A 12,308-nucleotide genomic window follows, 5' to 3' on the forward strand; every position below is an offset into this window, starting at 1 on the left:
AAAAGGTCTGCTTGTCACTGTCAATACAGAAAACATGTAGCTGGTTAATTCTTTATTATTGATTAAGTGCTTTTTTAGCACTGGTATCTATTATTTGGCTCAAAGACTGATTTGGGGGTGCTGGGGTATTGGCTCAGTGGCAGAGTGCTTGTCTCGCACATGTGAGACACTGGGTTCTTCGATCCTCAACACCACATAAAAAAATGAATAAACAAAATAAATTTGGGAAGAGGTTGTATTTAATTCTTTAGAAAACAGGACTAAATTTCAGGCCAATATACTAATAGGTATAGAATAACCTATTATGGCGGGATGTGGTGAAGCATGCCTGTAATTCCAGCAGCTTGGGAGGCTGAGACAGGAGGATCTCGAGTTCAAAGCCAGCCTTATCAACTTAGGAAGGCACTAAGCAACTCAGTGAGATCCTGTCTATATATAAAATACAAAAAAGGTCTGGGGATGTGGCTTACTGGTTAAGTACCCCTGAGTTCAATCCTGGATACCAAAAAAAAAAAAAAAAAAAAAAAAAAACGGGGGGAGGGATATGTGTAAGGGCTTGTACTAATGTCCTAAAGGTTCTAAATACAATGTAAGATTTGTTATCTTTTACAATATCAATTTTAGCCTGAGGGACTTCATAAATTTATATGCCAACAATATATGGTTGAATTTCACTTTGCTAGCTTGTCTTTGGATTGATCATTGGGACCCAATTTGAGATATAACTTCTGTCACACCTCATATGTGACTCCAAGTTTACTACTTTGAGCTCTTATGATGTATTGAGAGTAATTGGTCCAAACCTTGTTCATCAGCTTGTGTACTTAACTGGTATATAGGAAGGCCTGGTTAGATCACTAAGGCATGGGGATTCAGTCCTTTTGTACCTTGTGTCTCTCTAGTGCCGGCTTAGGTCTGTAATTCTGTCTCCCTAACCTATATGTATGTTAGGGGAAGGATGGGGTGGAGGGGAGAGTCTTTGTCTCTGAGGAATTTCATAGACAAGGAAGGCCAGTGCTCATGGGTTGGTCTCATCTGCCTTCTCCAAAGATATTTTTTTCTGGTCTCAAAAGAGCAAAAAGGTATTTTTTGCCTTCTCTCTTGAAGTTTATTTTTCTGTCAGGTCCAGTATTCCTAAGGACATGAGCTTGGGGCTAGTTCCATTTTTTTTTTTTTAATGGGCATCATGAAAAATCAGAAAATAGAAACAAGCAAAAATAAGAAGAAAAAATTTCCTGCTTTACCCAGGGATTACCACTGTTAGCTTCTCAGTATATGTCTGCCTGAATGTTTCTTATATATGTTGTTTTATTTTGTTTTTTTGTTCATTATTTTTTTGGGTACTGAACATTGAATTCAGGTTTGCTCTACCACTGAGCTACATTACATCTCCAGGGTTTTTTTTTTTTTTTTTTTTTTTAATTTTTGAGTTGCTCAGGCTGGCCTGAAACTTTGAAACTTGTGATCCTTATGCCTTAGCCCCTTGAGTAGTTGAGATTATAGGAGTGTACATGGCCATACCTTACTTTCTTAAATTCAATTTTATTTCAGTAAATTTTCATCTTATCTAATTTTGCCATGTTTACATTTCTCCAGTTCTCTCTCAAATAAACTTTTAACTGTTTTTAAACTAATATATAATCTAGTACTGCACATTATATATCTAATTATTTTCCTTAAGTCTCTTAATCCAACACAGCCCCATCTTTTTTCTATTTCAAATAATATCACTGGCTTATTGAGAGCCTAAGCTATTTGTTTTGCTGAATAACTTTTGGATGAACTTCCTTGTAATGATGTTTATGATGAATAATCTATCTTCTGTATTTCTTATAAATTTGGAAATCATATCCAGTGGCATAATGGATCCAATTGAAGTGTTTTGGGCTTAAATATCAAACTGGTTGTGTACTTCATATCAAAAGACATAGCTGGTTGGCTTATGGTTAATGACGTTAAGATTGACCACTGGATTAAGATCTTTATTGTAAGGCTCTTCCTGCAGCTAACAGTAATCTCTATAGTGTTACTTTGGTACTTAACAAATCCCCATCAGCCATTTACCTAACAAAATAATTTTATCTTTTTGATAATTCTTGGCTGGATCAGTCAAGTAATTTTATTAGGTTTGCAAAATGATGTTTTCTAATTTTAAAATTCCTTCTGCATATTTTAGCTGGCATCCTTTTGTAAATAAAACCAGTTGTATGGTTACCCTGAAAGATAAGGAAGAATGCCTGGTTTTTTTAGTTACCGAAATAAAAAGCTCTTTAAAGTAGATACTTTAAGATGCAAAGATTTTCCTTTTTTTTTTTTTAATTGAGTACTGTTAAAGACTCAGGGATTTTTGTTGATAAGATAAATTTTAGTCAGCTACACTTGTTTTTTATTTTTATTTATTTATATTTTAAATATTTATTTATTTAGGTGTAGATGGACACAACACAATGCCTTTATTTTTATGTGGTGCTGAGGATGGAAACCGGGTCCCGCCCATGCGAGGCGAGCACTCTACCACTGAGCCACAATCCCAGCCCCTGTTTTTAATTTTTATATTTGAGGGTAATTTTAGGTTCACAGCAAAATTAAGAGGAGCTCCCATAGACTCTGCTCCACATGAGCTTAGCCTTCACATTTATTATAAAGATTTCACCACCACAGTGGTACATTTATTACAATTGATGAACCTACATTAACACAACAGTATCACTTATAGCCCATAATATACAATAGGGCTCACTTTAAAAAAAAAAAAATCTTTTTTTAGTTGTAGGTGAACACAATACCTTTATTTTATTTTTATGTGGTGCTGAGGCCTGAACCCAGTGCCTCACACGTGCTAGATGATTGAGCACTCTACCACTGAGCCGCAACCCCAGCCTAGGATTCACTCTTTGTTTACACATCCTACAGATTTGAACAAATATGTAATGACATGTATCTACCATTATACAGTATAATGTCATATAGTGTAATTTCAGTGCCCTAAAAAGTTCTGTTTCACCTATTCATACCTCCTTTTTCTGTTGTCCCTAGCAACTATTGATCTTTTTAATTGACTTTAAAAATATACATTTAAGGGCTGTGGATGTGGCTCAAGCAGTAGCTTGTTCACCTGGCGTGCGTGCGGCCTGGGTTCAATCCTCAGCACCACATAAAAACAAAGATGTTGGGGCTGGGGATGTGGCTCAAGCGGTGGCGCACTCGACTGGCATGCGTGCGGCCCGGGTTCGATCCTCAACACCACATACAAAGATGTTGTGTCCACCGAAAACTAAAAAAAAAATAAAATAAATAAGTATTTAAAAAAAAAAAAAAAAAAAAAAAAAAACAAAGATGTTGTGTCCACCGAAAAACTAAAAAATAAATATTAAAAAATTCTCTCTCTCTCTCTCTCTTAAAAAAATACAATTAAAATATATCTACATATTTAACATATAAATATATACATATGACAAATATAAAGTATATATTATATATAAAACAAAAGATCTATATCTTTTTTTTAAACAAGTGTGTGTGTGTGTGTGTGTGTGTGTGTGTATTTATTAAAACTTTGGCCCCTTTCTTTTCGTTTTTCAGAATAGGTCTGAGAAAGCATATAGTACTTAGGTTGGTGCAATTGCCCTTCCCATTGTCGAGTTTTGTAATTCAAACCTTTCACTTTTATAAACCAGTCTTTTCAGAACTGGCGATCTACCCAATGGTACATCACTTTCCTAGTATGTTTGAGGTCCTGGGTTCAATCCTCAGCACCACAGAAAACAAAATCTTTGCAAGATGATGGGCAGGTAGCTGTTGAGTCTAGGAAATGAATAGGAGGAACCCATGTCCTATTTCTAGGTTAACACATTGTTTTTAGAAGGCAGAAGACCCCTCTCTCACATATACACATTGAAGAATAATTCTGACAGTACTCAGTGCTACTTTTTAAAAAATTTTTGGTGCTGGGGTTTTAACCCAGGGCATTGCACATGCTACACACATACTCTTAACACTGAGCTATAACCCCAGTCTGAATGCCACACTTTTATGACAAGTTAAAGAGTTAATTTCCCTTTAAAGATATGTAGACTTTGGTGAAGACTCTTCAGTTCAAGTTTTGTGGTTTAACGCCTCTTGACTTTTTGTACATAGATTTCAAGGAATATGTGTATGTCTCAACAGTTCTTCTTTTGCTTATTAAAGAAGTTTGGGAGGTGGATGTAGCTCAGTGGTAGAGCACATGCTTAGGATTATGATTTTTTTGGGGGGTTTCGTCCCTAAGAAAAAGAAAAAAGAGTCTATGTTTATGTTTCAAAATCTCAATATAACATTTTTTGCAAAGCAGTGTGCAAAAAAGTCTGCTATATTTTAGCTATCCTTGATAGAACATGACATTTGAAAAGCTACATGTCAAAAGAGGGGGATATGAATTCTGGATGGAACTGACACTAAGAAAGGCTGATATTTTAAGTCTGTTATATATTAACGTGATCATTCACTACACGTATGTGTTTACATTTTAGTTTCCTGCTAGGAAAGGAGAAGAAGCAAGAGATATCATCATAAAGTTGTAGCATTTACCATGCCAGTAGCACTCCTGCCAATATAGTAAATATTCTGAAACCCACTGGGCTTCCTATAAGAAGTGTGGAAAGCACCAGCCCCACAAAGTGACATAGTACAAGAAGGACAAGAATTCTCTGTGTGCCCACAGAAAATGGTACTGTGACAGGAAAGAAGTGTAGCTTTGGTGGGCAGACTAAGCCATATCCCCAGGAAAAAGGTAGAACTACAAAGAAGATTGTGTTGAGGCCCACTGCAGATCTAAGAGGATGCTGACTATTAAGAGATGCAAGGGTTTTGTACTGGGAGGAGATAAGAAGACAAAAGGGCTGGACACAATGATGCACACCTATAATCTTCAGGCTGAGGCAGGAAGATTGCAAGTTCCAGGCAAGCCTGGGCTTCTTAGAAGATGCTGTCTAAAAATAAAAACATAAGCCAGGTGTGGTGGTGTATGCCTGTAATTTCAGCAACTTTGGAGTCTAAGGTGTGAGGATTGCAAATTCAAAGCCATCCTCAGAGCTGGGTACGATGGCTCATGCCTGTAATCCCAGGGGCTAGGGAGGCTGAGGCAGGAGGATCTTGAGTTCAAAGCCAGCCTCAGAAAAAGCGAGACACTAAGCAACTCAGTGAGACCCTGTCTCTAAATAAAATACAAAATAGAGCTGAGGATGTGGCTCAGTTACTGAGTGCCCCTGAGTTCAATCCCCAGTATATATAAAAACAACAACAACAACAACAACAAAAAATTGACCTTATGTTTTGGAGTGCAGGAGTCTTTGTGAACATGACAAGTAATGTCTCTACATTGCCACTTTGTTCCTGGAGACCAAAAACACTAGCAGGATATTTTTAGTAATTACTTTGAAGTTTTTTCACCTCTCCATCACTGTTTCAACTTTGACTTCTTTGCATTCTCTAGTTATACATTTTTTGTTCCATACTTTGACTACAGTTCCCCACTGCTGTTTTCCCTCATTTTCGAATATTTTTATTACTCTTCACAGAATGTTTCTTGTCCCCTTTCAGTGCTTTTGATTGAGTCTGTTCTTGTGGTCCCAGCATCTTTTGCTAGTTAAAAGGTTTGTTTGTTTGCTTAATTTTTAGTTGTGGATGGACACAATACCTTCATTTTATTTATTCATATTTGTGTGGTGCTGAGGATCAAACCCATTGCCTCACATGTACTAGGCAAGCACTCTACCACTGAGCTGCAACTGCAGCCCCTAATAAAAAGAGATTTTAAGCTGCGTATGTGTGTGTCTGTCCTTCAACTCCTTTGGCAATCTGTGAAGTCTGTAGGCTCCTTTCCAGGAGAACATTCACATACCCCTTCCCAATGCTGGGGATCTAATCTAGTATTTCACACATGATAGGCAAATGCTCCCATATCCCTACCTGGAAACTATTTTTTTTTTTTTTTTAAAGAACTGGGGTTTTAACCTAAGGGTGTTTGTTGTAACTTTGAGCTGTATCCCCAGCCATTTGTATATTTGTATTTATTTATTTAAAATAGAGTTTTGATAAGTAGCCCAGCCTAGCCTCAAGCTGTGTGCCTCTTGCCTCAGCCTCCCAACTAGCTGGGGTTACAGGTGTGTACCACCAAGAGGCTGTGTAGGAAAATATTATACATGGTATTACAAAGGAAACCAGTTATGTTGCTCCTCATTGTCCCCTTAACTTGGCCAGGTTTTTGGGAACAGCATAGGGGTATTGAAGGTCACGGTGTTTTATTCTCCCCCTTTGATTTTGGGATGATACAGTTGCCCAGGCTGGCTTCCATATTGTGATCCTCCTGCCTCAGCCTCCCAGGTAATTGGGATTAGAAGCAGGCATCACCACATCTGGCCACAGGAATGAGTTACACTCACGGTAAAAGTCAAAGAGAAACTGCTTATTTTTAAATGGGGTTGTACATTTTCTTGTTGAGTTTTAAGATTTATTTGAATATTTTTAGGGAGTTCTTTATTAGATAAGTATTTTGCAAATATTTTCTCTCAGTTGGTGGCTTTCTTTTCATTTATTTATTTATTTGGTACCAAGGATTGAACTCTGGGACCTCCCACATCCCCAGCCCTATTTTGTATTTTATTTAGAGACTGGGTCTTACTGAGTTGCTTAGTGCCATTCTGTTGCTGAGGATCCTCTTGACTCAGCCTCTTGAGCTGATGGGTTTACAGGCATTTGCTACCAAGCCCAGCCTTTTCATTCTTTTTTTTTTTTTTTTTTTTTTTTAAAGAGAGAGTGAGAGAGGAGAGAGAGAGAGAGAATTTTTAATATTTATTTTTAGTTCTCGGCGGACACAACAACTTTGTTGGTATGTGGTGCTGAGGATCGAACCCGGGCCGCAAGCATGCGAGGCGAGCGCGCTACCGCTTGAGCCACATCCCCAGCCCCTTTTCATTCTTATAAAGTGTCTTTGTGGTACATATACACAGCCATAAAGAAGAATGAAAATTATGGCATTTGTCGATAAATGGATGGAACTGGAGACTGTCATGCTAAGTGAAATAGGCCAATCCCCCAAAACTAGAGGCCAAATGTTGTCTCTGATGTGTGGATACTGGCTCACAATAGGTGGGGGGTGGGGGGTGAATGGAGATCCACTGAATTGGACTTGGGAAGGGAGTGGGGTTTTTGAATGGGAGAGATGCTTGCATTAATCGAACATAACTTTCCTATGGTCTTATATGAATACATGATCACTGTAACTCCACATCATGTACAACCACAAAAATAGGAAGCTATACTTAGTGTATATGTCAAAATACATTCTACTGTCATGTGTAACTAAAAAGAACAAATAAAAAATTCTCAAAACAAAAACAAAAACAAAAACAAAACAAGGGCTGGGGATGTGGCTCAAGCGGTAGCGCGCTTGCCTGGCGTGCCTGTGGCCCCGTGCGTGTGGCCCCGGGTTCGATCCTCAGCACCACATACAAACAAAGATGTTGTGTCCGCCGAAAACTAAAAAATAAATATTAAAAAAAAATAACTGTCGGGCTGGGAATGTGGCTCAAGCGGTAGCGCGCTCGCCTGGCATGAGTGCGGCCCGGGTTCGATCCTCAGCACCACATACCAACAAAGATGTTGTGTCCGCAGAGAACTAAGAAATAAATATTAAAAATTCTCTCTCTCTCTCTCTCTCTCTCTCTCTCTCTCTCTCCCTCCCTCTCTCCTCTCTCCTCTCTCTCTCTCACTCTCTCACTCTCTCTTTAAAAAAAAAAAAGATTAAAAAAAATAACTGTCTTTCATAGAGCAGAAGTTTTAAATTTTGGAGAAGTTCATCTTACCAGTTTTTTTTCCCCCCTGAATTGTGCTCTTAGTGTGTATCTAAAAGCTTATCATATAACCCAGGGTCACCTAAATTTTAACCTGTGTAATCTGAAAGTGTTATAGTTTTACATTTCATATTTAGGTTCATGGTCAACATTGAATTCGCTTTTGTGAAAAGGTAAGGATAGGGTCGGTCTCTAGGTTCATTTTTAATTATTTTTCCATGTGAGTCACCGCAGCCAGCTTGCCATTTATTGTTCGTTTATTTCGCCGTACTAGGAATTGAATCCAGGATCTTGCTCATGCTAAGCATGAGCATATAACCACTAAATTATATCCCCAGCCCTTATTTGTTTGTTTGTTTGTTTGGGGGTACACTGAGCCACATCCCCAGTCCTGTTTTGTATTTTATTTTGAGACAGGGTCTCACTGAGTTGCTTAGCACCTCAGCCTCCTGAGCTGCTGGGATTACGGGTGTATGCCACTGCACCCAGCTTGTTCATTTATTTTTATTTATTTATTTTTTTGTGACGCTGGGGATTGAACCCAGGGCTTTGTGCATGTGAGGCAAGCACTCTACCAGCTGAGGTATATCCCCAGCCCTTATTCATTTATTTAACACACTCTTTGAGATGAGACTTTTAAGTTGATAAATAATGTATTAATCCTTCATGTTTCCAACTCTCATGGAGGCCAAGGTTTTGATGATGGTCTCATATGATGTTCTTCCCTACACTCATTAGATTATAATATATGAAGTGTTTCCAGTTTCATATAATATCTTTCTGTATCTGTACCCAATAGAAACAAATCTAACATGATACATTAAATACATGGGTGTGTGTAGGATGAAATAATGTTGTCTGTTGTAGTACCTCTTTGAAAATGTGTGCTTATGATTATTAATTATTAGGTTTATTTTAGCCCATCTGATTTCAGACTCATAAAACACTGTGCTCATATGGGACTAGTTAAAGGCATATAATTTAATAGAATTAAACTTTTCCTAACTCCCCCTTGAAATACATACAATTTGTTTTGAATAGTTCATTTTGATTTATTATTTTACTATTCCAGATTTTAATGTTTCAGAGTCATTATTGTATATTTTTTGTTCCAAATCATGGGTTTAGAAAATGTTAAATTATGTTAACTAGGCTTAGTACTGGAGGGACTTCTGTGGTTTATATTATTTTTTATCCATATTTGTACCTTCTTGGTCAGCTGTATCTCATTTTCTCCAGAATTGTCACCAGTGGCAAAAACTTGTTAAGCTTACTGACAAGTTTAGTTTTTATTTATTTTTGACAATTTTTTTGAGGAAAATAGATAATAAATATTATGACATAATCAAACTTGTAAAGATCATTTTTTACTCTAGTTCTTGGTACTTAGGACTTTTCATTGTCAGTGCTGGAAATTGAAACCAGGGTCTTGTGCATGCTAGACAAGTGCTCTGTTACTGAGTTACAACTCCAGCATCTTATTTTTTCTTTTATTGGATCAGTTTTACTTTCCTTGGGTAAATAAACATGAATAGATTGTGGTGACCTACTCACTATATTATACACATTTCATTTTCCTGCTTACTTGCAATTTTATTTATTTTTATTCTTGTGTATATGAGTAAGATTATTTTCTTATTTTAGTGCTCTCTTTTGGCCATACAAAATGAGTTGGGGATGATAATTTATACTGAGTAGATGAGTAAGAGTAAATAATTTTCTCTGGTATGCTAATGTGAATTCTTTCTCTGGTATTTTGAATTTGTAGAAATGGTATATTTTTCATTTTTTTATGACTGCACAAAAAGAATATATGACACAAATCTACATTTAATAAGTTTAAAAGAGTTATTTCAATGAGTGAAAATAAAGATTTTTTTTTAGAGAGAGAGAATTTTTTTTCTAATATTTATTTTTTAGTTTTTGGCGGACACATCATCTTTTTTTGTTTGTATGTGGTGCTGAGGATCGAACCCGGGCCGCACGCATGCCAGGCGAGCATGCTACCGCTTGAGCCATATCCCCAGCCTGAAAAAAAAAAAAATATATATATATATATATATTTTTTTTTGGTGGGTACCTGGGATTGAACCCAGGGGCACCCAACCACTGAGCCACATCCCCAGCCCTATTTTGTATTTTATTTAACTTAGAGACAGGGTCTCACTGAGTTGGTTAGTGCCTCGCTTTTGTTGAAGCTGGCTTTGAACTTGTGATACTCCTGCCCCAGCTTCCCAAGCTGCTGAGATTATAGGCATCGGCCACTGTGCCCAGCAAAATTAGGATTTTTTAAAGGGTCATGTTAGAGTTTAGTTGGCAGCCTTATTTTTCAATGTCATGTGAAATAATTGGGCATATGAATTAATGGCACTCTAAATTTTATAAACGAATGGTATCTCTTAAGTGTAACAACCAAAGGTAATGATGGGAATTCTTCTTAGGTTCAACTTCTTAGGTTCACCTCACTGATGTACTAACCAACTCAGTGAGACCCTGTCTCTAAATTAAATAAAATACCATTCAGACTGAATGGGTCTCTCTTAGTACCACTTTAGTCAGAAGTATAGAGGACAGAAACCACAACTTGTTAGTAATACACTTCATATAGAAGTGCTCTTTTGACAGTTCAGGTTCAAAGAGATGACATTCATATTGGATGTGCCCAGAGTTTTGTAATTCTCATGGGAGAAGATTATCTCTTACAAGAACTTCATAAACATAGTTTCCAGGATCCTTTGCAAGGACAAGGATTGGAAGGGATATGCCCAATTACAAACCATCACTCTCAGGAAAGCTCAGAAACATGGCTTTCTACTAGATATTTATCATGTTTCTCATCTAGACCCAGTCTACTGTTGGGTAATATAATTTCTTTCATAAGCATGGTTGCCAAGTAATGTAGTTGGCATGTTCTATTAATTAGGTTAATGGGGGGGGGCGGTTAAGTGAAAGATTCTCTTACATAAATGTTAATATCAGGGTATCCAGTTGGCATCCAGGTCCTTGGTGTCCTGAACAAAGAGTGAGCAAGACACGCACAAGTAACAGGCAAAGCACAGATTTATTGAAGGTCAAGGTAGAAGTAACACTCCATTAGGCAGAGTAGAGTGGGCTGATCAAGAGAAAAACTCAAGGCCCCCATGTCTGAAAATGATTATCTTTTTTTTAATATTTATTTATTTATTTTTTTAGTTATAGGTGGACACAATACCTTTATTTTATGTTGCTGAGGATTGAACCCAGTGCCTCACTCACGTGTACTAGGCGAGTGCTCTACCACTAAGCCACAACCCCAGCCCTGGATATGATTATCTTATACACTGAGCTGTGAGGCATTCTCTTCCCTATCCAGACCTGATTAAAGACCTTACCCCATATGCCCCCATTGGTTACTTTATGATACCTGATTAGAATATTATCTGATCTCCCACCTCCCCACCATTGGTTAATTTAAAAAAGTTAACTAGAATACTTCCCATTTTAGCCACTTGGTCATTTTAAAATACTGGACCTGTGGCAGGAGTTGTCATGGTAATGGGACTTATTATATAATAACAGGGACACAACTCATCTCCCTGTCTTGTCCTGCAGTAGCATCCTTCTTAGACCCTGCCTCTGCGATCTTGGTGTCCCTGAACTCCTACCTAAAATAAGGACAAAAATTTTTATAATCTTTGATCTGGAGTCATGTGTGCTGATTTTTCACGTTTAGCATCTTCTTTCAGCAGATTTTTTTCTTTAGCCGAGCGCTATGGCATACACCCGTAATCCTTAGTGGCTTGACAGGCTGAGGCAGGAGAATGGCGAGTTCAAAGCCAGCCTCAGCAAAAGCAAGGTGCTAAGCAACTCGGTGAAACCCTGTCTCTAAATAAAATACAAAATAGGGCTGGGGATGTGGCTCAGTGGTTGAATGCCCCTGAGTTCAATCCCTGATACCAAAAAACAAAAACAAAAAACATTTTCTTCTAGAACTTTTTTTTTATTGTTTTTACATTACATAGATCTTTGAGCCACCATTTTTTTTTAACATGGTGAGATAGGAACCAAATTTTTAAAAGATGGGTAATAAAATTGTTCTAGTCATTTATTGAATAATTTGTTTTCCTATTGGTTAGAAATACCACTATTTTCATAGAGCAGTTGTTCTTAGGAGATAGTTCTTCAAATTAGCAAACGGTTGGGTATATTAAATGTATGTACATTTAAAATAATGAAAACATTTGAAACCTATAGGTTACATTGTGTTTTTATATGCTGAGAATTTATAGGGTGAATTTTTCCCTCAAAGTATATGTGTAGTCTGAAAAGGAATATAATTTATTTTCATCACTAACAGAAGTTTGTCTTATTGACAGCTGTGCGTTTAAGTGGCCTTACTTAGAAAATAGATTACTTTCGATGGTAGAGAGTGGTGAATTAGGGGTTGAATAACAGGGTTTTAGTTTAAGATCTGCCACTTTACTTTCTGCTACTTTGTGA

The 12,308-nt window shown here is 37.2% G+C and overlaps 1 protein-coding gene across 7 annotated transcripts in view; it reads left to right on the forward strand.

Moving 5' to 3' along the window:
- The window catches only part of RNF38 (ring finger protein 38), a 140,285-nt gene that overhangs the window by 37,873 nt on the left and 90,104 nt on the right, over positions 1 to 12,308 (forward strand). The window lies entirely within an intron of this gene.

This window comes from Spermophilus citellus (assembly GCF_964194105.1).
Source record: "Spermophilus citellus genome assembly, chromosome: 2".
Lineage (NCBI taxonomy): Eukaryota > Metazoa > Chordata > Mammalia > Rodentia > Sciuridae > Spermophilus > Spermophilus citellus.